Source organism: Lagenorhynchus albirostris, chromosome 5, assembly GCF_949774975.1.
Source record: "Lagenorhynchus albirostris chromosome 5, mLagAlb1.1, whole genome shotgun sequence".
Lineage (NCBI taxonomy): Eukaryota > Metazoa > Chordata > Mammalia > Artiodactyla > Delphinidae > Lagenorhynchus > Lagenorhynchus albirostris.
The window spans coordinates 7,726,268-7,750,852 of record NC_083099.1 but is presented as its reverse complement, the minus strand read 5'-3'; the positions used below and the strand labels follow the sequence as shown (position 1 = coordinate 7,750,852).

At 39.6% G+C, this 24,585-nt stretch overlaps 1 pseudogene; it reads left to right on the top strand.

Moving 5' to 3' along the window:
• The first annotated feature begins 917 nt into the window (after window positions 1-917).
• On the top strand, window positions 918-1,865 carry LOC132520794 (E3 ubiquitin-protein ligase RNF220-like; annotated as a pseudogene).
• Window positions 1,866-24,585: the final 22,720 nt, after the last annotated feature.

Genomic DNA, 24,585 nt, shown 5'->3' with positions numbered 1-24,585 from the left:
ATAAGACTGAAGATGATGGGACCTCCCTGGTGGCACAGTGGTTGGGAATCTGTCTGCCAATGCAGCGGACACAGGTTCGAGCCCTGGTCCGGGAGGATCCCACATGCCACGGAGCAACTAAGCCTGTGCGCCACGACTACTGAGCCTTCACTCTAGACCATGAGCACCACAACTACTGAAGCCTGCGCACCTAGAACCCGTGCTCCGCAAAAAGAGAAGCCACTGCAATGAGAAGCCCATGCACCGCAACAAATAGTAGCCCCCTCTCGCCGCAACTAGAGAAAGCCCGCATGCAGCAACGAAGACCCAACACAGCCAAAAATAAATAAATAAATTTAAAAAAAAAAAGATCAAAGATGATTAAAATAGGACCAAGGGCAGCTACAAGCAAACAAGGGAATACCGAGGAGCTATAGAAATGCTCACCAGAAATTCACTCTGAGTTTCTGACAGAGAATGATGTATGTATCCTTCATTATTATTAGAAGGAAATACACCAGTTTATCTGAAAGATTCAACCCTTTGCTTCACCCTAAGTTTTGAAATGAATTTCATTATTCAGTAACATGGGTTTATTTATCAAGACCGACCTCTGTGCCTCTGGATGTTATAGGCAATAGAGAAACAGAAATAGAGTGCATTTCCTGTCCTCCAGGTGTTCATGGTGTAGGGAGGAAACAGGTATCTAGATAAACTACTAATATGGGTTAAGATCCCTAATGGAACCATATACAAGATACTATAGAGGAGTCATCATGACTGCCACCGCCACCAGGCAGCCAGGGGGAATCCGCCCGCATCCCTGGCCACGGGGTCCCGCTAGAGAAGCCCCCTGGCGGCTATGCTGAGTGTCTGAACCAATGACTTAGCAGGGCGGGGCGCCGGCAGGAAGGAGGAAATAGGCCTTCCCGCAGACCCTACTGAATGCTCTGATTGGGAAAATGAAACGGAGGAAGCAAGACAAAGGGCAGAGGCTCCTGCATGGCTGTGAATGATGCCCTGGATCGACTGATACCCTGGACGTGGAGCATGAGAACAGCACCACCCTGGGGCATGAGTGGAGCCCGCGGAGGTGGAGGCGGGCCACCACTCTCCTGGGAGGTGGTTTTCCAGGCTCTGGCTTCCTCACGTACCGCAGCCAAGAGAATCGGGACAGGGATGCTGACTTGGATGTGGATGACATTCTGGAGCTTGGGAAGCCATGGTATATGGAGGCTGATGCCATCCCCTGCACAGGCGAGGAGCCAGGTGAAGCCGAGGAGAGAGGCACACTCCTCCAGGGGGCAGTCCTAAACGGCCCTCCCAGCACATGCACCACGCCCGAGTTCTCTAAACAGGCGAGGAAAGAGATGCCTTCTACCAGCAGCAGTGAGAGCAGCATGCAGGAGGCCGTGCAGAAGACCGGCAAGGAATAGCAACCGAAGATGTAGCTGTGACCATGTCTGAGGCCCTGCCGGGTCAGGGAGCTTGGATGGCGGCTATCCTGTGGGGACCACTACAAGTGCCTTGTCGGCATGGACTCATACTTGATGCCCCTGAAGACCATCCAGGGTTAACATGTGCGCTGTGAGGGGTGCTGACTGCGGACCCTGGTTGCTGAGAATCTCCACCCAGAGACCCATGGAGAATCCACTCGTGAGCCAGCCACCCCAGGCAGGCCTTGCCTCCAACAGCCCCCCTCTCTGCCCCCCGTCCCCCATGACGTGACCTCCCCCTTGTACACACTTCCACTCAGGTTCTCCACGTACATACATGCACTCACCAAGGACTCTGGAGCCAGAGTGGAGGCAGAGGCTCAGGCCCTGCCTGCCAGATCCCACCAAGATGGGGGACTATACCTGTTCCAGGTTCCATTCCTGGGGTAGGAAGGTGGGGGCAGTAGGAAGGGGAGGTAGCCAAGGCCACCAAGGCTCCTGAGATCCAGCCCCCAGCCTGACAGATGGACAGACAGACACTCAAACACCAAACTGAATCACATGTAACAACAGGACCATATATGTTTACAATGTTGTGTATAAATGGGACAACTCCTCCCCTTAGGTTGTAGGAGTTTCTTCTTTTGCTAAGAACACCTGGAAGCAGCGCCGTCTTCAGGTCTGGCTGGGGGCCAGGCCCTTCCACCTCTTGGGGTGCCTGCCTCTCCCCCTCCCTGCACCATGGTGTCATTTCCATCTCCCATGTGCTCCGTGTTCAGTGGTGTATATTTCTTCTCCCAAACATGAGATGCATGCCCTAAGGACATGATCTTCTTAGCCTTAGCTCCTGGGGCTCTTCATCAGGGGTTAAGGAAGCCGGGAGGCATGGGAAATGGGAACCCAGCTGAAGCAGGGGCTGAGATTGGGGCTGGAGGAGGGTACTTCTGGCTGCACAGACTTCAGCTGAGAACCTTTCCTGGAATTAGAGCTACTGTTCCCAGGGAAAAGTATTGTCTGCCCTGCCCCTCTTATGGACCCCATGGACTGATGCTTTGTCTGTATATGCTATACAAAGGTACTTGTCCTTTCCCTTTATAAACTACATTCAACATGCATTAAACCAATATAGACAAATTTATTGAAGATGCTATAGTGTACAGAGATAAAGGAAAATAACTTTGCCTATGGTTGGCTAGCTAAACTTCCTGTAGAAAGGGAAATTTGAAAGATGAGCAGAGGAGAGGCAGCTGCCCGGGCAAGGAAATGGTCAGCCCAGCTCTGCACTGAGGGATGGAGGAATGCCCAGGAGCCTCCTCTGTTGCTGCTTGGCTGTGTGGCCGAAAATAAAATCTGCAATTTTTTTTAATACTGTTCTAAAAATAGGGGGTTTGCTTAAATCCGCCAGTTGGTGTTTTGATTTTTAAATTATGTGCAGAGGATCATGCTTAAACCCTGGTGAGTATCAGAGCGGGGAGAACCTATAATTCACTCAAAATAAGTAGAAGAAAAACGCATCAGGGCTGTGTCTCTGAGGTGGGAGAGACAAGTTCAGGACATTGGTCCATCAGAGACCTCCCAGCTCCACGTAATACCAAACAGGGAAAATCTCCAAGAGATCTCCATCTCAACACCAAGACCCAGCTCCACTCAACGACCAGCATGATACAGTGCTGGACACCCTACACCGAACAACTAACAAGACAGGAACACAACCCCACCCATTAGCAGAGAGGCTGCCTAAAATCATAATAAGTCCACAGACACCCCAAAACACACCACGAGAGGTGGACCTGCCAACCAGAAAGACAAGATCCAGCCTCATCCACCAGAACACAGGCACTAGTCCCCTCCACCAGGAAACCTACGCAACCCACTGAACCAACCTTAGCCACTGAGGGCAGACACCAAAAACAACAAGAACTATGAACCTGCAGCCTGAGAAAAGGAGACCCCAAACACAGTAAGATAAGCAAAATGAGAAGACAGAGAAACACACAGCAGATGAAGGAGCAAGGTAAAAACCCACCAGACCTAACAAATGAAGAGGAAATAGGCAGTCTACCTGAAAAAGAATTCAGAATAATGATACTAAAAATGATCCATAATCTTGGAAATAGAATGGAGAAAATACAAGAAACGTTTAACAAGGACCTAGAAGAACTGAAGAGCAAATAAACAGTGATGAACACCACAATAAATGAAATTAAAAATTCTCTAGAAGGGATCAATAGAATAATTGAGGCAGAAGAACGGATAAGTGATCTGGAAGATAAAATAGTGTAAATAACTATTGCATAGCAGAATAAAGAAAAAAGAATGAAAAGAATTGACAGTCTCAGAGACGTCAGGGACAATATTAAATGCATCAACATTCGAATTATAGGGGTCCCAGAAGAAGAATAGAAAAAGAGACTGAGAAAATATTTGAAGAGATTATAGTTGAAAACTTTCCTAATATGAGAAAGGAAATAGTTAATCAAGTCAAGGAAGCACAGAGAGTCCCATAAGGGATAAATCCAAGGAGGAACACACCAAGACACATATTAATCAAACTATCAAAAATTAAATACAAAGAAAAAAAAAGCAGCAAAGGAAAAAGCAACTAACATACAAGGGAATCCCCATAAGATTAACAGCTGATTCTTCAGCAGAAACTCTGCAAGCCAGAAGGGAGTGACAGGACATATTTAAAGTGATGAAAGGGAAAAACCTACAACCAAGATTACTCTACCCAGCAAGGATCTCATTCAGATTTGATGGAGAAATTACAACCTTTACAGACAAGCAAAAGCTAAGAGAATTCAGCACCACAAAACCAGCTTTACAACAAATGCTAAAGGAACTTCTCTAGGCAAGAAACACAAGAGAAGGAAAAGACCTACAATAACAAACCCAAAACAATTAAGAAAATGGTAATAGGAACATGCATATCGCTAATTACCTTAAATGTAAATGGATTAAATGCTCAAACCGAAAGACATAGACTGGCTGAATGGATACCAAAACGAGACTCATATATATGCTGTCTACAAGAGACCCACTTCAGACCTAGGGACACATACAGACTGAAAGTGAGGGGATGGAAAAAGATACTCCATGCAAATGGAAACCAAAAGAAAGCTGGAATAGCAAATCTCATATCAGACAAAATAGACTTTAAAACAAAGACTATTACAAGAGACCAAGAAGGACACTACATAATGATCAAGGGATCAATCCAAGAAGAAGATATAACAATTGTAAATATTTATGCATCCAACATGGGAGCACCTCAATACATAAGGCAACTGCTAACAGCAATAAAAGGAGAAATCAACAGTAACACATTCATAGTAGGGGACTTACACACCCCACTTTCACCAATCAACAGATCATCCAAAATGAAAATAAATAAGGGAACACAAGCTTTAAATGATACATTAAACAAGATGGACTTAATTGATATTTATAGGACATTCTATCCAAAAACAACAGAATACACATTCTTCTCAAGTGCTCATGGAACATTCTCCAGGATAGATCATATCTTGAGTCACAAATCAAGCCTTGGTAAATTTAAGAAAATTGAAATCCTATCAAGTATCTCTTCTGACCACAAAGTTATGAGGCTAGATATCAATTACAGGAAAAAATCTGTAAAAAATACAAACACATGGAGGCTAAACAATACAATACTTAATAACCAACCAAGAGATCACTGAAGAAATCAGAGAGGTAATCAAAATATACCTAGAAGCAAATGACAATGAAAACACGACGACCCAAAACCTACGGGATGCAGCAAAAGCAGTTCTAAGAGGGAAGTTTACAGCAATAAATTCCTACCTTAAGAAACAAGAAACATCTCGAATAAACAACCTAACCTTACACCTAAAGCAATTAGAGAAAGAAGAACCAAATACCCCAAAGTTAGCAGAAGGAAAGAAATCATAAAGATCAGATCAGAAATAAATGAAACAGAAATTAAGGAAACAGTAGCAAAGATCAATAAAACTAAAATCTGGTTCTTTCAGAAGATAAACAAAATCGATAAACCATTAGCCAGACTCATCAAGAAAAAAAGGGAGAAGACTCAAATCAACAGAATTAGAAATAAAAAAGGAAATGTAATAACTAACACTGCAGAAATACAAAGAATCATGAGAGATTACTACAAGCAACTCTATGCCAATAAACTGGACAAAATGGACAAATTCTTATAAAGGCACAACCTTCGGAGACTGGCCCAGGAAGAAATAGAAAATATGAACAGACCAATCACAAGCACTGAAATTAAAATTGTGATGAAAAATCTTTGAACAGACAAAAGCCCAAGACCAGATGGCTTCACAGGCAAATTCTATCAAACATTTAGAGAAGAGCTAACACCTATCCTTATCAAACTCTTCCAAAATATAGCAGAGGGAGGAACACTCCCAAACTCATTCTACAAGGCCACCAATCACCCTGATACCAAAACCAGACAGAGATGTCACAAAGAAAGAAAACTACAAGCCAATATCACTGATGAATGTAGATGTAAAAATCGTCAACAAAATACTAGCAAACAGAATCCAACAGATTAAAAGGATCATACACCATGATCAAGTGGGGTTTATCCCAGAAATGCAAGGATTCTTCAATATATGCAAATCAATCAACGTGATACACCATATTAACAAATTGCAGGAGAAAAAACATATGATCATCTCAATAGATGCAGAAAAAGCTATCGACAAAATTCAACACCCATTTATGATAAAAACCCTGCAGAAAGTAGGCACAGAGGGAACTTTCCTCACCATAATAAGGGCCATATATGACAAACCCACAGCCAACATCATCCTCAAAGGGGAAAAACTGAAAGCATTTCCACTAAGATCAAGAACAAGACAAGGTTGCCCACTCTCACCACTATTATTCAACATAGTTTTGGAAGTTTTAGCCACAGCAATCAGAGAAAAAAAAGAAATAAAAGGAATCCAAATCGGAAAAGAAGAAGTAAAGCTGTCACTGTTTGCAGATGACATTATACTATACATAGAGAATCCTAAAGATGCTACCAGATAACTACTAGAGCTAATCAATGAATTTGGTAAAGTATCAGGATACAAAATTAATGCATAGAAATCTCTTGAATTCCTATACACTAATGATGAAAAATCTGAAAGTGAAATTAAGAAAACATTCCCATTTACTGCTGCAACAGAAGGAATAAAATACCTGGTAATAAACCTACCTAAGGAGACAAAAGACCTGTATGAAGAAAATTATAAGACTCTGATGAAAGAAATTAAAGATGATACAAACAGTTGTTGAGATAACCATGTTCTTGGTTTGGAAGAATCAATATTGTGAAAATGATTATACTACCCAAAGCAATCTACAGACTCAATGCAATCCCTATCAAACTACCACTGGCATTTTTCACAGAACTAGAACAAAAAATTTCACAATTTGTGTGGAAACACAAAAGACCCCGAATAGCCAATGCAATCTTGAGAAAGAAAAATGGAGTTGGAGGAATCAGGCTCCCTGACTTCAGAGTATACTACAAAGCTACAGTAATCAAGACAGTATGGTACTGGCCCAAAAACTGAAATATAGATCATGGAACAGGATAGAAATCCCAGAGATAAACCCACACACATATGGTCACCTTATCTTCGATAAAGGAGGCAAGAGTATACAATGGAGAAAAGACAGTCTGTTTAATAAGTGGTGCTGGGAAAACTGGACAGCTACATGTAAAAGAATGAAATGAGAACACTCCCTAACACCATACACAAAAATAAACTCAAAATGGATTAAAGACCTAAATGTAAGGCCACACACTGGCTGGAAAACATAGGCAGAACACTCTATGACATAAATCACAGCAAGATCCTTTTTGACTCACCTCCTAGAGAAATGGAAATAAAACCAAAAATAAACAAATGGGACCTAATGAAACTTCAAAGGTTTTGCACAGCAAACGAAACCATCAACAAGACGAAAAGACAACGCTCAGAATGGGAGAAAATATTTGCAAATGAAGCAACTGACAAAGGATTAATCTCCAATATTTACAAGCAGCTCATGCAGCTCAATATCCAAAAAACAAACCACCCAATCCAAAAATGGGCAGAAGACCTAAATAGACATTTCGCCAAAGAAGATATACAGATTGCCAACAAATACATGAAGGAATGCTCAACATCATTAATCATTACAGAAATGCAAATTAAAACTACAATGCGATATTATCTCATACCAGTCAGAATGGCCATCATCAAAAAATCTAGAAACAATAAATGCTGGAGAGGGTGTGGAGAAAAGGGAACCCTCTTGCACTGTTGGTGGGAATATGAATTGGTACAGCCACTATGGAGAACAGTATGGAGGTTCCTTAACAACTAAAAGTAGAACTACCATACGACCCAGCAATCCCACTACTGGGCATATACCCTGAGAAAACCATAATTCAAAAAGAGTCATGTACCACAGTGTTCATTGCAGCTCTTTTTACAATAGCCAGGACCTGGAAGCAACCTAGGTGTCCATCGACAGGTGAATGAATAAAGAAAATGTGGCACATATGTACAAAGGAATATTACTCAGCCATAAAAGGGAACAAAATTGTGTTACTTGTAGTGAGGTGGATGGACCTAGGGTCTGTCATGCAGAGTGAAGTAACTCAGAAAGAGAAAAACAACTACCGTATGCTAACAGAAATATATGGAATCTTAAAAAAAAATAAAATAAAAGGTTATGAAGAACCTAGGGGTGGGACAGGAATAAAGACACAGATGTAGAGAATGGACTTGAGGACACGGGGAGGGGTAAGGGTAAGCTGGGATGAAGTGAGAGAGTGGCATGGACTTACATATACTACCAATTGTAAAATAGATAGCTAGTGGCAAGCAGCCACATAGCACAGAGAGATCAGCTGAGTGCCTTGTGACCACCTAGAGTGGGTGGGAGGGAGATGCAAGAGGGAGGAGATATGAGGATATATGTATATGTATAACTGATTAATTTTGTTATAAAGCAGAAACTAACACACCATTGTAAAGCAATTATACTCCAATAAAGATGTTAAAAAAAAAAAAAGGAATCCAGTGAGAGAGGTATCAAAGGAAAAAAAAAAAAAGCTAAATGGCCATACTAAAATATTCCTAAACAAGGTCTGTTCCAGATAAACTAAAATCTCAATCTGCAGACATAAGGAACTCTGATATTTTAAAGACTTCCTTTGAAAGGAACACTTCGTTAAAATTTCTCGCCTTGGCTGATATAGTCTACCCTGTAGAAATACATAATCCAAGAAACTTCACAGCTATCAAGAAAAGGTTTCTCCATGTTGCTGCAAGTGGCATTTTTCATTATTTATAATGGCTGAGTAGTATTCCATTGTATATGTTTACCACAACTTCTTTATCCATTCATCTGTTAATGGACACTTAGGTTGCTTCCACATCTTGGCTATTGTAAATAATGTTGCTAGGAACATTAGGGTGCCTGTATCTTTTCATATTAGTGTTTTCAGTATTTTTAGATATATACCCAGGAGTGGAATTGCTGGGTCATAAGGTAGTTCTGTTTTTAGTTTTTTGAGAAATGGCCATACTATTTTCCACAGTGGCGGCACCAATTTACATTCCCACCAACAGTGTATGAGAGTTCCCTTTTCTTCACATCCTCACCAACATTTATTATTTGTTTGTGTGTGTGTGTGTGTGTGTTTTGTTGATAGCCATTCTGACAGATGTGGGATGATATCTCATTGTGGTTTTGATTTGCATTTCCCTGATGATAGCAGCATTGAGAATCTTCTCATGTATGTGTTGAACACATGTATGTCTTCTTTGGAAAAATATTCAGATTTTCAGTCCATATTTAAGCAGATTGGTTTTTGATATTGAACTGCATGAACTGTTTACACATTTTGGATATTAACCCCTCATTGGTCATATCATCTGCAAATATTTTCTCCCATTCAGCAGGTTGTCTTTTTGTATTGTCAATGTTTTGCTTTGCTGTCCAAAGCTTTTGAGTTTAATTAGGTTCCATTTGTTTATTTTTGCTCTTGTTTCCTTTGTCTTAGTAGACAGATTTTATATATATATATATATATATATATATATATATACACACACACATGGCTACAACTTATGTCAAAGAATGTTCTGCCTATGTTTTCCTCTAGAGATTTTATGGTTTCCAGTCTCATATTTAGGTCATTACCTACTTCAACTTTATTTTTGCATATTGTGTGACAAAATGTTCTAATTTCATTCTTTTGCATGTAACTGTGCAGTTTTCCCAGAACCACTTATTGAAGAGACTTTTTTTCCTCATGTATATTCTTGCCTCCTTTGCCCTAGATTAATTGACCATAAGTGTGTGGGTTTATTTCTGGGCTCTCGATTCTGTTCCACTGGTCTGTGTGTCTGCCATTGTGCCAGTACCATACTGTTTTGATGACTGTAACTTTGTACTGTAGTCTGAAGTCAGGGAGCATGAAACCTCCAGCTTTGTTCTTTTTCTCAAGGTTTTTTTGACTTTTCAAGGTCATTTTTGTTTCCATACAAATTTTAAAATTATTTGTGCTACTTCTGTGACAAATGCCATTGTTATTATCATAGGGATCACATTGAATCTGTAGATTTCCTTGGGCATTATGGTCATTTTAACAATATTCGTTCTTCCAATCCATGAACACAGTATATCTTTCCATCTGTTTGAGTCAGTTTCATCACTGTCTTATAGTTTTCCAAGTACAGGTCTTTTACCTCCTTAGGTAGGTTTATTCCTGGGTATCTTATTCTTTCTGATGGCATTGTAAATAGGATTCTTTGCTTAATTTCTCTTTCTGCTAGTTCATTGTTAATATATAGAGATGTAACGTAATTCCATATGTTAATTTTTTGTCCTGCTACTTTACCAAATTTATTTATTAGTTCTAATAATTTTTAGTGGCATCATAAGGATTTTCTGTATATAGTATCATGTCATCTGCAAATGATGACGCTTTTATTTCTTCCTTTCCATTTTGAATTCCTTCTATTTCTTTTTCTTGTCTGATTGCTGAGGCTAGGACTTCTAATACTGTGTTGAATAAAAGTGGTGAGAGTGGGCATCCTTGTTCCTGAATTTGAGAAAATGCTTTCAGCTTTTTACTGTTGAGTATGATGTTAGCTGTGGGTTTATCATATATGACCTTTATTGTGTTGAGGTATGTTCCCTCTATACCCACTTTGTTAAAAGTTTTTATCATAAATGGATATTGAATTTTGTCAAAAGCTTTTTCTACATGTGTTGGGATGATCATATGATTTCATTTCTTCAGTTTGTTAATGTGGTGTATCACACTGATTGATTTGTAGATATGAAACATCCTTGCAGCCCTGGAATAAATTCCAGATGATCATGGGGTATAATGCTTTTAATGTATTGTTGGATTCCATCTGCAGTTTTTCCATCTGTATTCATCAGTGATATTGGCCTGTAATTTTCTTTTATTGTGATTTCTTTGTCTGGGTTGGTATCAGGGTGATGCTGGCCACAAAGAGTGAGTTTGGAAGTGCTCCTTCCTCTTCAACTTTTTGGAATAATTTGAGAATAGGTGTTAACTCATCTTTAAATGTTTGGTAGAATTCACCCGTGAAGCTGTCTGGACCTGGACTTTTGTTTTGGGGGAGTTTTATTTATTACCAATTCAATTTCATTACTGGTAATTGGAAGGTTCATATTTTCTATTTCTTTCTGGTTCAGTCTCGGGAAATTATACCTATCTAGGAATTTGTCCATTTCTTCTAAGTTGACCATTTTATTGGCATATAGTTATTAATAGAAATCTCTTATGATCCTTTGTATTTCTGTAGTGTCAGTTGTAACTTCTCCTTTTTCATTTCCGATTTTATTGATTTTGACCATCTCTTTTTCTTGATGAGTCTGGTTAAATGTTTATTTTGTTTATCTTCTCAAAGAATCAGCTCTTAGTTTTACTGATCTTTTCTACAGTTTTTTTAGTCTATATTTCATTTATTTCCATTTCGATCTTTATGATTTCTTTCCTTCCACTAACTTTGGGTTTTGCTGTTCTTCTTTCTCTAGTTCTTTCAAGTGTAAGGTTAGGTTGTTTATTTGATATTTTTCTTGTTTCCTGATATTGCTATAAACTTCCCTCTCAGAACTGCTTTTGCTATGACATAGGTTTTTGGTTATTTTGTTTTTGTTTTCTTTTGTCTCCAGTATTTTTTTATTTCCCCTTTGATTTCTTCAGTGTTCCATTGGTTGTTTAGTAGCATGTTGTTTAGCCTCTCTGTTTCCGTGGTTTTTGCAGAGGTTTTTTTTTCCTTCTTTTTTTTTTTTTTTGCGTTATGTGGGCCTCTCACTGTTGTGGCCCCTCTCGTTGCGGAGCACAGGCTCCAGACGTGCTGGCTTAGCGGCCATGGCTTATGGGCCTAGCCACTCCGCGGCATATGGGATCTTCCCGGACCGGGGCACAAACCCATGTCCCCTGCATCGGCAGGTGGACTCTCAACCACTGCGCCACCAGGGAAGCCCTTTTTTTCCTTCTTGTAATTGATTTCTAGTCTTGCACTGTTATGGTCAGTTAAAATTTTTTTAGAAAACAAAAACCAGTGCACTAAAATAATCTAAATTCTTCTCAGCCAACAGAAGTCTAGAAATGCTGCATAAAATATAACCATCTCTGAACTGGGTTTCGTTTTGTTTTGTTTTGTTTAAGTTTACAGGAAAGAAAAGGAAACCTCCAGATGCTATAAAGGGAAAGTAAGCTAAATATTAGAGTAGTAAGGGCTTGCTCCGATATTAGACTTCCCTGGAGGGTAGGTGTGGATCTTGGTAGTCTTATTAAAGTCCTATAAAGAGCTAGATAACTTCATCAGACATCTGATTTTCTAGTACAGTGCTTCCCAAGCTTAAATGTATGTAGAATCATTTGGAGATGTGGTTAGCACACAGATTCTTATTGAGAAAGTCTGAAGTAGAGTTTCAACTTTCATGTTTCTAACAAGTTCCCAGATGATACTGATCCTGCTGGTCCAGAGGCCACTCTTTAAGTAACAAGGCTGTAGTAGAGCCAGAACATTTTCAAAAACAAAAGTAAAAAAGGATTCATTCCCCTATTTATACCAAAATGTTCCAGGACCAACCATAAAATGGTTGAGTCTCTCCTATCAACACCATTATCAGCATGCACTCCAGACACCCCAACCCACATCATGGCACAGAATGGGCTTGACTAAAAAACAAAGTTGCATCTGAAGCTGGTGTGGAAGGAAAAGCAGGGGAAAGGGAAGGGAATGAGGAGAGATCAACAGAACAAAATCTTCTATTCACACTGAATTGCCAGGTTAGCTAAGTAGACAACTTTTTATATTTTCTATATACAAGCTATTTTCAATAATGATAATTTTTCCAACTTAGGACAAAATATAAATACCACTTGAGATGCACCAGGGGCCCCAAAAGGGCTCTATTCTATCAACTCACATTTAAGCAGATTTAGCACAACACTTGAAGAACATAAAATGGCTGGACAAGAATGTTTGATATCAGCCAGTGTCAAAAGGTTCATCTTCAATGAGCAACACTTGATAAATTTCTATTAAATAAACTCACACCCCAGCCTGAATGTCTCAGAAAGTCATTCATGTCTGCCATCATTTCAATACTTTGCAAAGCAAAACTCCTTGTATCTGTGCTTTGGGATCCACAACCAACTGACTGGACACCTGGGCAACGGACAAGTCATATAGCTCTGAGTGATTCACAGAAAAAAAGAGATGGAGATTATATTGTGTCCGCTACCCCAAATTGGAATAGGGATTTTTCAAGACAAGCTAAAGTAACTCTTCTCAGGATTAAAATGCATGAAAGTTCTGAAAGTTGCTTAGCACATTGTCATTTATGGGTAACAGATACCAAAGATTTTCCAGAACCCATCCCAAAACTTCATTTTCTGTCCTGTCAATTCCAGGATTACAATTAGCAGTGGAGACTACTAATTGCCTTACAAAATCCATTCTCCCGTTCTTCTACAGCAATAGAGTTTAGGAAAGAGTTACCCAGTTAACACAATATTGCCTGACCGCCCTTGAAGCTAAGTGTAGCCACGTAACTGCTATCACTAATTTAACATGAGCAGAAGTAAAGTGTGCAACTTACACTTCAGTTACTTATGAGAAAAGATAACTTGCCCTAGACATCCCCTCCTTCCCAGTCTACTGTGCCTGAGATTCTGCTTGACCATGCAGATGAACACAAAGCCCGAGGATGTGGAGGAACCCACGAGATGAAAGACACCTGTGTGGAGCTGAGCTGCCCTCACCTGGACACTCACCTCAAAAATCTTGTGTGAGACTTGAATAAACAAAATTCTATTTTAAACCACCATAATTTAGCTCCCTATGTTATAACAGCTTTGCCTGTATGTTATCTACTGCTATAGCCTTCTGAAGAAGCTGTCAAAAACTGAGTCTTACTAAATTAATCTGATAAAGCAATTTCACACCTTCCTAGGGAAGCTATACCAACCATCCATTAGAATTTACTGTGTTTTTAATAATAAAAGATATATTTATGGACAAAACTATTTAAAGGAGATTGAAGAATTTAGCCATTTTTCTATCGTAAATCATTGTGCTTTAAATAACGAGAGAAATATATTTAAAAGCAAAACAACTTGGAGAAGATATCAATTTGTATCACTATCAGTCACTTTTATTTCCAGTTATTCAGTAAAAGCTGACGATATGTGGTGTAAAGGGGGAAATTATTTATGTAAATTATCAAAGCCAACTCTCTTTCCAAAATCAAAGTGAACACTGATTCATCCTATCCCTGCTGATATACAGCTCATGCATTGAAGAACGTATCATTGTCATAGTTCATTAGGCAGATTTTCCCAGCATGTTACCTCTTTCCATGGCTCCATGGGTTAAGGAAACAGCACGGCTTTTGTTATAAGATCCACCTCTATCTGAACATTGGATTTAACGATTGCTATCTGTTAATTCATTTAGCACTAGGGATACAAAGATGGATGTGTTTCTGTCACTATCCTATAGGAACTCTTGGCCCAGAGTTGGAGACAGACATCTAAAAAGATTATTACAGGGACTTCTCTGGTGGTCCAGTGGGTAAGACTCCATGTTCCCAATGCAGGGGGCTTGGGTTCGATCGCTGGTCAGGGAACTAGATTCCACATGCATGCCACAACTAAGGAGCTAGCGAGCCACAACTAAGGAGCCTGCCTGCCGCAACTAAGACCCAGTGCCACCAAATAAATAAAGTTCTAGGAGGGTAAGCTTGTAAGAAAAGAATCTTTAAAAAAAAAAAGATAAAAAAATAAAGTAAAAAGATTACTACACACAAAATAGCAGAGGAGAGCAGGTACATCAAGAGAGGCCAAAAGGGTATCTCATCCATTTATGAAGGTCAGGGACTTGGTCTTCTTCAACCCTTGTATCCCAGTTTCCATTTAATATATACTGATCAAATCAAAATTAATTTACACACTCTTTGGCCTTAAGTGAGATACTTCTTTAAGTCATATTTTCCTCACCAGTAAAATGGAAAAACTAACCTTTGCCTCATAAGATTGTTTTGAGGAATAAATGAAATAAAATGTGTAAAGTACCTTCACGTAGTAAGGACTTAATATATTAAAGCCCATTTTCCTTCTCTTCCCCTTCCAACAGTGACTTGAAGCTAGAAATGTTGATGTGTATTACATTTATTTTCAATTTCCCCATTTTCACTAATTTCTATTTTTTTAATCTTTATTGGATTATAATTGCTTTACAGTGGTGTGCTAGTTTCTGCTCTATAACAAAGTGAATCAGTTATACATATACACACGTTCCCATGTCTCTTCCCTCTTGCATCTCCCTCCCTCTCACCCTCCCTATCCCACCCCTCTAGGTGGTCACAAAGCACCGAGCTGATCTCCCTGTGCTATGCGGCTGCTTCCCACGAGCTATCTATTTTACGTTTGGTAGTGTATAAATGTCCATGCCACTCTCTCGCTTTGTCACAGCTTACCCTTCCCGCTCCCCATATCCTCAAGTCCATTCTCTAGTAGGTCTGTGTCTTTATTCCTGTATTACCCCTAGGTTCTTCATGACATTTTTTCCCTTAAATTCCATATATATGTATTAGCATACGGTATTTGTCTTTCTCTTTCTGACTTACTTCACTCTGTATGACAGACTCTAGGTCCATCCACCTCATTACAAATAGCTCAATTACGTTTCTTTTTATGGCTGAGTAATATTCCATTGTACATATGTGCCACATCTTCTTTATCCATTCATCTGATGATGGACACCTAGGTTGTTTCCATCCCCTGGCTATTGTAAATAGAGCTGCAATGAACATTTTGCTACATGACTCTTTTTGAATTATGGTTTTCTCAGGGTATATGCCAAGTAGTGGGATTGCTGGGTCATATGGTAGTCCTATTTGTAGTTTTTTAAGGAACCTCCATACTGTTCTCCATAGTGGCTGTACCAATTCACATTCCCACCAGCAGTGCAAGAGTGTTCCCTTTCCTCTACACCCTCTCCAGCATTTATTGTTTCTAGATTTTTTGATGATGGCCATTCTGACTGGTGTGAGATGATATCTCATTGTAGTTTTGATTTGCATTTCTCTAATGATTAATGATGTTGAACATTCTATCATGTGTTTGTTGGCAGTCTGTATATCTTCTTTGGAGAAATGTCTATTTAGGTCTTCAGCCCATTTTTGGATTGGGTTGTTTGTTTTTTTGTTATTGAGCTGCATGAGCTGCTTGTAAATATTGGAGATTAATCCTTTGTCAGTTGCTTCATTTGCAAATATTTTCTCCCATTCTGAGCGTTGTCTTTTGGTTTTGTTTATGGTTTCCTTTGCTGTGCAAAAGCTTTTAAGTTTCATTAAGTCTCATTTGTTTATTTTTGTTTTTATTTCCATTTCTCTGGGAGGTGGGTCAAAAAGGACCTTACTGTGATTTATGTCATAGAGTATTCTCCCTTTGTTTTCCTCTAAGAGTTTGATAGTTTCTGGCCTTACATTTAGGTCTTTAATCCATTTTGAGCTTATTTTTGTGTATGGTGTTAGGGAGTGATCTAATCTCATACTTTTACATGTACCTGTTCAGTTTTCCCAACACCAGTTATTGAAGAGGCTGTCTTTTCTCCATTGTACATTCCTGCCTCCTTTATCAAAGATAAGGTGACCATATGTGCGTAGGTTTATCTCTGGGCTTTCTATCCTGTTCCATTGATCTATATTTCTGTTTTTGTGCCAGTACCATACTGTCTTGATTACTATAGCTTTGTAGTATAGTCTGAAGTCAGGGAGCCTGATACCTCCAGCTCTGTTTTTCGTTCTCAAGATTCCTTTGGCTATTCGGGGTCTTTTGTGTTTCCATACAAGTTGTGAAATTTTTTGTTCTAGTTCTGTGGAAAATGCCAGTGGTAGTTTGATAGGGATTGCATTGAATTTGTAGATTGCTTTGGGTAGTAGAGTCATTCTCACAATGTTGATTCTTCCAATCCAAGAACAGGGTATATCTCTCCATCTATTTGTATCATCTTTAATTTCTTTCATCAGTGTCTTATAATTTTCTGCATACAGGTCTTTTGTCTCCTTAGGTAGGTTTATTCCTAGATATTTTATTCTTTTTGTTGCATTGGTAAATGGGAGTGTTTTCTTTATTTCACTTTCAGATTTTTCATCATTACTGTATAGTAATGCCTGAGATTTCTGTGCATTAATTTTTTATCCTGCACTTTACCAAATTCATTGATTAGCTCTACTTAGTTTTCTGGTAGCATCTTTAGGATTCTCTAAGTATAGTATCATGTCATCTGCAAACAGTGACAGCTTTACTTCTTCTTTTCCAATTTGGATTCCTTTTATTTCCTTTTCTTCTCTGATTGCTGTGGCTAAAACTTCCAAAACTATGTTGAATAAGAGTGGTGAGAGTGGGCAACCTTGTCTTGTTCCTGATCTTAGTGGAAATGCTTTCAGTTTTTCACAATTGAGGATGATGTTGGCTGTGGGTTTGTCATATATGGCCTTTATTATGTTGAAGAAAGTTCCCTCTATGCCTACTTTCTGGAGGGTTTTTATCATAAATGTGGTGTTGAATTTTGTTGAAAGCTTTCTCTGCATCTATTGAGATGATCATATGGTTTTTCTGCTTCAATTTGTTAAGCTGGTGTATCACATTGATTGATTTGCATATATTGAAGAATCCTTGCATTCCTGATATAACCCCCCTTGATCATGGTGTGTGATCCTTTTAATGTGCTGTTGGATTCTGTTTGCTAGTATTTTGTTGAGGATTTTTGCATCTATGTTCATCAGTGATATTGGCTTGTAGTTTTCTTTCTTTGTGACATCCTTGTCTGGTTTTGGTATCAGGGTGATGGTGACCTCGTAGAATGAGTTTGGGAGTGTTCCTCCCTCTGCTATATTTTGGAAGAGTTTGAGGATAGGTGTTAGCTCTTCCCTAAATGTTTGATAGAATTCGCCTGTGAAGCCATCTGGTCCTGTTGGAAGATTTTTAATCACAGTTTCAATTTCAGTGCTTGTGATTGGTCTGTTTATATTTTCTATTTCTTCCTGATTCAGTCTTCGCAGGTTGTGCTTTTCTAAGAATTTGTCCATTTCTTCCAGGTTGTCCATTTTATTGGCATAGAGTTGCTTGTAGTGATCTCTCATGATCATTTGTATTTCTGCAGTGTCAGTTGTTACTTCTACTTTTTCATTTCTAACTCTATTGATTTGAGTCTTTTCCGTTTTTTTCTTGATGAGTCTGGCTAATGGTTTATCAATTTTGTTTATCTTCTCAAAGAACCAGCTTTTAGTTTTATTGATCTTTGCTATCGTTTCCTTCATTTCTTTTTCATTTATTTCTAATCTGGTCTTTATGATTTCTTTCCTTCTGCTAACTTTGCGCATTTTTCGTTCCTTCTCTAATTGATTTACGTGCAAGGTTATGTTGTTTATTCGAGATGTTTCCTGTCTCTTAAGGTAGGATTGTACTGCTATAAACTTCCCTCTTAGAACTGCATTTGCTGCATCCCATAGGTTTTGTGTTGTCGTGTCTGCATTGTCATTTGTTTCTAGGTAGTTTTTGATTTCCTCTTTGATTTCTTCAGTGATCACTTGGTTATTAAGTAGTGTATTGTTTAGCCACCATGTGTTTGTATATTTTACAGATCTTATCCTGTAATTGATATCTAGTCCCATAGAGTTGTAATTGATATCTAGTCCCATAGAGTTGTGGTCAGAAAAGATACTTGATACAGTTTCAATTTTCTTAAATTTACTAAGGCTTGATTTGTGACCCAAGATATGTTCTATCCTGGAGAATGTTTCATGAGCACTTGAAAAAAATGTGTATTCTGTTGTTTTTGGATGGACTGTCCTATAAGTATCAGTTAAGTGCATCTTGTTTAATGTATCATTTAAAGCTTGTGTTTCCTTATTTATTTTCATTTTGGATGATCTGTCCATTGGTAAAAGTGGGGTGTTAAAGCCCCCTACTATGAATGTGCTACTGTTGATTTCCCCTTTTATGGCTGTTAGTATTTGCCTTATGTATTGAGGTGCTCCTATGTTGGGTGCATAAGTATTTACAATTGTTATATCTTCTTCTTGGATCGATCCCTTGATCATTATGTAGTGTCCTTCTTGGTCTCTTCTAATAGTATTTATTTTAAAGTCTAATTTTTCTTATATGAGAATTGCTACTCCAGCTTTCTTTTGGTTTCCATTTGCATGGAATATCTTTTTCCATCCCCTCACTTTCAGTCTGTATGTGTCTCTAGGTCTGAAGTCGGTCTCTTGTAGACAGCATATATATGGGTCTTGTTTTTGTATCCATTCAGCCAGTCTGTGTCTTTTGGTGGGAGCATTTAATCCATTTACATTTAAGGTAATTACTGATATGTATGTTCCTATTTTCATTTTCTTAATTGTTTTGGGTTTGTTATTGTAGGTCTTTTTTTTCTCTTGTGTTTCTTACCTAGAGAAGGTCCTTTAGCATTCGTTGTAAAGCTGGGTTGATGGTGCTGAACTCTCTCAGCTTTTGCTTGTCTGTAAAGGTTTTAATTTCTCCATCAAATCTGAATGAGATCCTTGCTGGGTAGAGTAATCTTGGTTGTAGGTTTTTCTCCTTCATCGCTTTAAATATATCCTGCCAGTCTCTTCTGGCTTGCAGAGTTTCTGCTGAAACATCAGCTGTTAACCTTATGGGGATTCCCTTGTGTGTTATTTGTTGCTTTTCCCTTGCTGCTTTTAATATGTTTTCTTTGTATTTAATTTTTGACAGTTTGATTAATATGTGTCTTGGTGTGTTTCTCCTTGGATTTATCCTGTATGGGACTCTCTGTGCTTCCTGGACTTGTTTAACTATTTCCTTTCCCATATTAGGGATAGTTTCAACTATAATCTCTTCAAATATTTTCTCAGTCCCTTTCTTTTTCTCTTCTTCTTCTGGAATCCCTATAATTCGAATGTTGGTGTGTTTAATGTCCCAGAGGTCTCTGAGACTGTCCTCAGTTCTTTTCATTCTTTTTTCTTTATTCTGCTCTGCAGTAGTTATCTCCACTATTTTATCTTCCAGGTCCGTTATCCGTTCTTCTGCCTCAGTTATTCTGCTATTGATCCCATCTAGAGTATTTTTAATTTCATTTATTGTGTTGTTCATTGTTGCTTGTTTCATCTTTAGCTCTTCTAGGTCCTTGTTAAATGTTTCTTGCATTTTCTCTATTCTATTTCCATGATTTTGGATCATCTTTACTATCATTATTCTGAATTCTTTTTCAGGTAGACTGCCTATTTCCTCTTCATTTGTTAGGTCTGGTGGGTTTTTATTTTGCTTCTTCATCTGCTGTGTGTTTTTCTGTCTTCTCATTTTGCTTATCTTACTGTGTTTGAGGTCTCCTTTTTGCAGGCTGCAGGTTCGTAGTTCCCATTGTTTTTGGTGTCTGTCCCCTGTGGCTAAAGTTGGTTCAGTGGATTGTGTAGGCTTCCTGGTGGAGGGGATTAGTGCCTGTGTTCTGGTGGATGAGGCTGGATCTTGTCTTTCTGGTGGGCAGGTCCACATCTGGTGGTGTGTTTTGAGGTGTCTGTGGACTTATTATGATTTTAGGCAGACTCTCTTCTAATGGATGTGGCTGTGTTTCTGTCTTGCTAGTTGTTTGGCATAGGGTGTCAAGCACTGGAGCTTGCTGGTCGTTGAGTGAAGCTGGGTGCTGGTGTTGAGACAGAGATCTCTGGGAGATATTCGCCGTTTGATCTTATGTGGAGCTGGGAGGTCTCTTGTGGAGCAGTGTATTGAAGTTGGCTCTCCCACCTCAGAGGCACAGCAGTGACTCCTGGCTGCAGCACCAAGAGCCTTTCATCCACACGGCTGAGAATAAAAGGGAGAAAAAGAAGAAAGAAAGAGAGAGAGAGAGAGAGGGAGGGAGGGAGGGAGGGAGGAAGGAAGGAAGGAGAAAGAAAGGAAGAAGAAAGGAGGAAGGAAGGGAGGAAAGGAGGGAGGGAGGGAGGGAAGGAAGGAAAGAAGGAGGGATGGAAGGAAGAAAGAAAGAAAAGGAAAGAAAGGAAAGAGGATAAAATAAAATAAAGTTAGATAAAATAAAATAAAGTTATTAAAATACAAAGTAATTATTAAAAAAAATTTTTTTAAGAAAAAACAAAAAAAATGGATGGATAGAACCCTAGGACAAATGGTGACAGCAAAGCTATACAGACAAAATCTCACACAGAAGCATACACATGCACACTCACAAAAAGAGGAAAAGGGGAAATAATAGTAAATCTTGCTCTCAAAGTCCACCTCCTCTCTTTGGGATGATTCATTGTCTATTCATGTATTTCACAGATGCAGGGTACATCAAGTTGATTGTGGAGCTTTAATCCGCTGCTTCTGAGGCTGCTGGGAGAGATTTCCCTTTCTCTTCTTCGTTCGCCTGCTCCCGGGGCTCAGCTTTGGATTTGGCCCTGCCCCTGCGTGTAGGTTGTGGGAGGGCGTCTGTTCTTCGCTCAGACAGGACAGGGTTAAAGGAGCAGCTGCTTCGGGGACTCTGGCTCACTCAGGCCGGGGGGAGGGAGGGGTGCGGAGGCGGGGCGAGCCTGTGGCGGCAGAGGCCAGCGGGACGTTGCACCAGCCTGAGGCGCGCCGTGCGTTCTCCTGGGGAAGTTGTCCCTGGATCCCGGGAACCTGGCAGTGGCGGGCTGCACAGGCTCCCCAGAAGGGGGTGTGGATAGTGACCTGTTCTGCCACACAGGCTTCTTGGTGGCAGCAGCAGCAGCCTTAGCATCTCAGGCCCGTCTCTGGGGTCCGCGCTTTTAGCCGTGGCTCGCGCCCGTCTCTGGAGCTCCTTTAAGCAGCGCTCTTAATCCCCTCTCCTCGCGCACCAGGAAACAAAGAGGGAAGAAAAACTTTCTTGCCTCTTTGGCAGCTCCAGACTTTTTCCCGGACTCCCTTGCGGCTGGCCGTGGCGCACTAACCCCCTGCAGGCTGTGTTCACGCCGCCAACCCCAGTCCTCTCCCTGCGCTCCGACCGAAACCCAAGCCTCAGCTCCCAACCCCACCCGCCCCAGCGGGTGAGCAGACAAGCCTCTCGGGCTGGTGAGTACTGATCGGCACCGATCCTCTGTGCGGGAATCTCCCCACTTTGCCCTCCGCACCCCTGCTGCTGTTCTATCCTCCGCGGCTCCGAAGCTTCTCCCTCTGCCACCCGCAGTCTCCGCCCGCGAAGGGGCTTCCTAGTGTGTGGAAACTTTTCCTCCTTCACAGCTCCCTCCCACTGGTGCAGGTCCCGTCCCTATTCTTTTGTCTCTGTTTATTCTTTTTTCTTTTGCCCTACCCAGGTACATGGGGAGTTTCTTGCCTTTTGGGAGGTCTGAGGTCTTCTGCCAGCGTTCAGTAGGTGTTCTGTAGGAGTTGTTCCACGTGTAGATGTATTTCTGGTGTATCTGTGGGGAGGAAGGTGATCTCCGCATCTTACTCTTCCACCATCGTCCCGATTCCCCTCACTAATTTCTGTACTAAATATTCTGTCATGTATTTCTGTTTTCAGCCTATAGATCTCTTGTGGATAGAATGTTCTGATAGTTTATTACTTTCTATAAGGAACAGTATTTCCATATAATGGCTGTAAATTTGCTTCATCAAGTGTCAATGGAGTTACTCTGTTTTTTAACACATGATGATTTGTTGCACAATTTTGTTCACATGAGCCAAACTGTAATTTCCTCAGCTGAGTCCAGACACAAGAAAAACAGTCTATCTTCAGTGAAAGAAGATCAGAAAATCTCAACCCACCAGTCCAAAATTGTAGCATAAATCAGTCACCCACCTCCAGCCATGTTGGAAACAGAGCCTGAGAGAAATTAGCTCTTATTCTATCCATGGGTGAAGATCCAATATGCACCACTACACATACAGAAAATCCAGTCACGGAAACCAAGGTGAACACTGATACAAAAATGGAGTTCTGGCAAAAAGGAAAATGAAACTTCCCTATGGAAAAGCCTCCACTACTAAAAACATATGCAAGCCCCCACACACACACAAAACCACATATATACATACATAGAAGATAACTTCCTTTAAAGAAAAACTCGTAGAAATGATAAAACACAGAAGATATTCATGTAACTATAAAATTCATGTACCAAAAAGTACATGAGAGACTTCACGTTCTTGATAGGAAGGAGTAGATTGTGGAAGAGCAATTCTTCCTCCAAAAACAACTAGAAAAAATTGCATACAATACGAAAAAATATCTATTTGAAGGCTCAGAGAGCTGCAAGGCAATTAGGACTGAAGAAGCCAAGAAAGGTTAAGCCAAGTAAAGCCATTTTTATCTTCAAAGCATTTGCAAATTCTTGGCGTCGTGTAAAAATCTGGGAAGAGGACTACAAACGTGGAGCTCCTGACAAAGTTAGAAAGATTAGAACTTGGGCCGCCTCCTAAGGCAGCTAAGTGCTCAGGTTCATAAAGAGAAAAGAAATGGAGAGAAGTGTGACACGTCGTGGTATTCCACCCAAGGCTTGTGTTAGATGCATACTCTGAATGGAGCAAAAATCTAAGAGGTTAAACAAAAAGATGCTGAAAGGAAGGAAGAATTTTGAACAGTCTCAAGTGCCAAGGAGGCAAAAATAGGAATTCAAGACCAGAAAGTATAAGCCTCTAGTAAATATTTCAGCTGGGACTTCAAAATGGCTACATGCCAGGGACAGGGATAAACCAAATATCATACGATATCAGTTATATGTGGAATCTAAAAAAATGATACAAATGAACTTATTTCCAAAACAGAAATAGACTCACAGACATAGAGAACAGACTATGGTTACCAAAGGGGAAAGTGGGGAGAGGGATAAATTAGGAGCTTGAGACTAACAGATACACACTACTATATATAAAATAAACAACAAGGTCCTACCTTATAGCACAGGTAACCATAGTGGAAAAGAATATTTTTTATATATATATATATATATATATATATATATATATATATATATATATGAACTGAATCACTTTGCTGTACATCAGAAACTAACTCAACATTGCAAACCAGCTGTACTTAAATTTTTTAAAAAAGACATGGATGAAAGAAACTGAAGACAACACAGATGGAAAGATACACTGTGTTCTTGGACTGGAAAAATTAATGTTAAAATGACCATACTGCCCAAGACAATCTACAGATTCAGTGCAATCCTTATCAAAATACTAATGACATTTTTCACAGAACTAGAACCAAAAAATTTTAAATTTGTATGGAAACACAAAAAAACCCAAATAGCAAAAACAATCTTGAGAAAGAACAACAGAGCTGGAGGAATAACACTCTCTGACTTCAGACTATAATACAAAGCTACAGTAATCAAAACAGTATGATACTGGCACAAAAACAGACACATAAATCAATGTAACAGGATGGAGAGCCCAGAAATATACCTACACATTTATGGCCAATTAACCTACAACAAAAGAGATGAGAATATATAATGGAGAAAAGACAGTCTCTTCAATAATTGGTGCTGGGAAAACTGGACAGCTACATGTAAAAGAATGAACATGGAATATTTTCTCAGACCATATACAAAAATAAACTCAAAATGGATTAAAGAACCTAATGTAAGACTGGAAACCATAAAA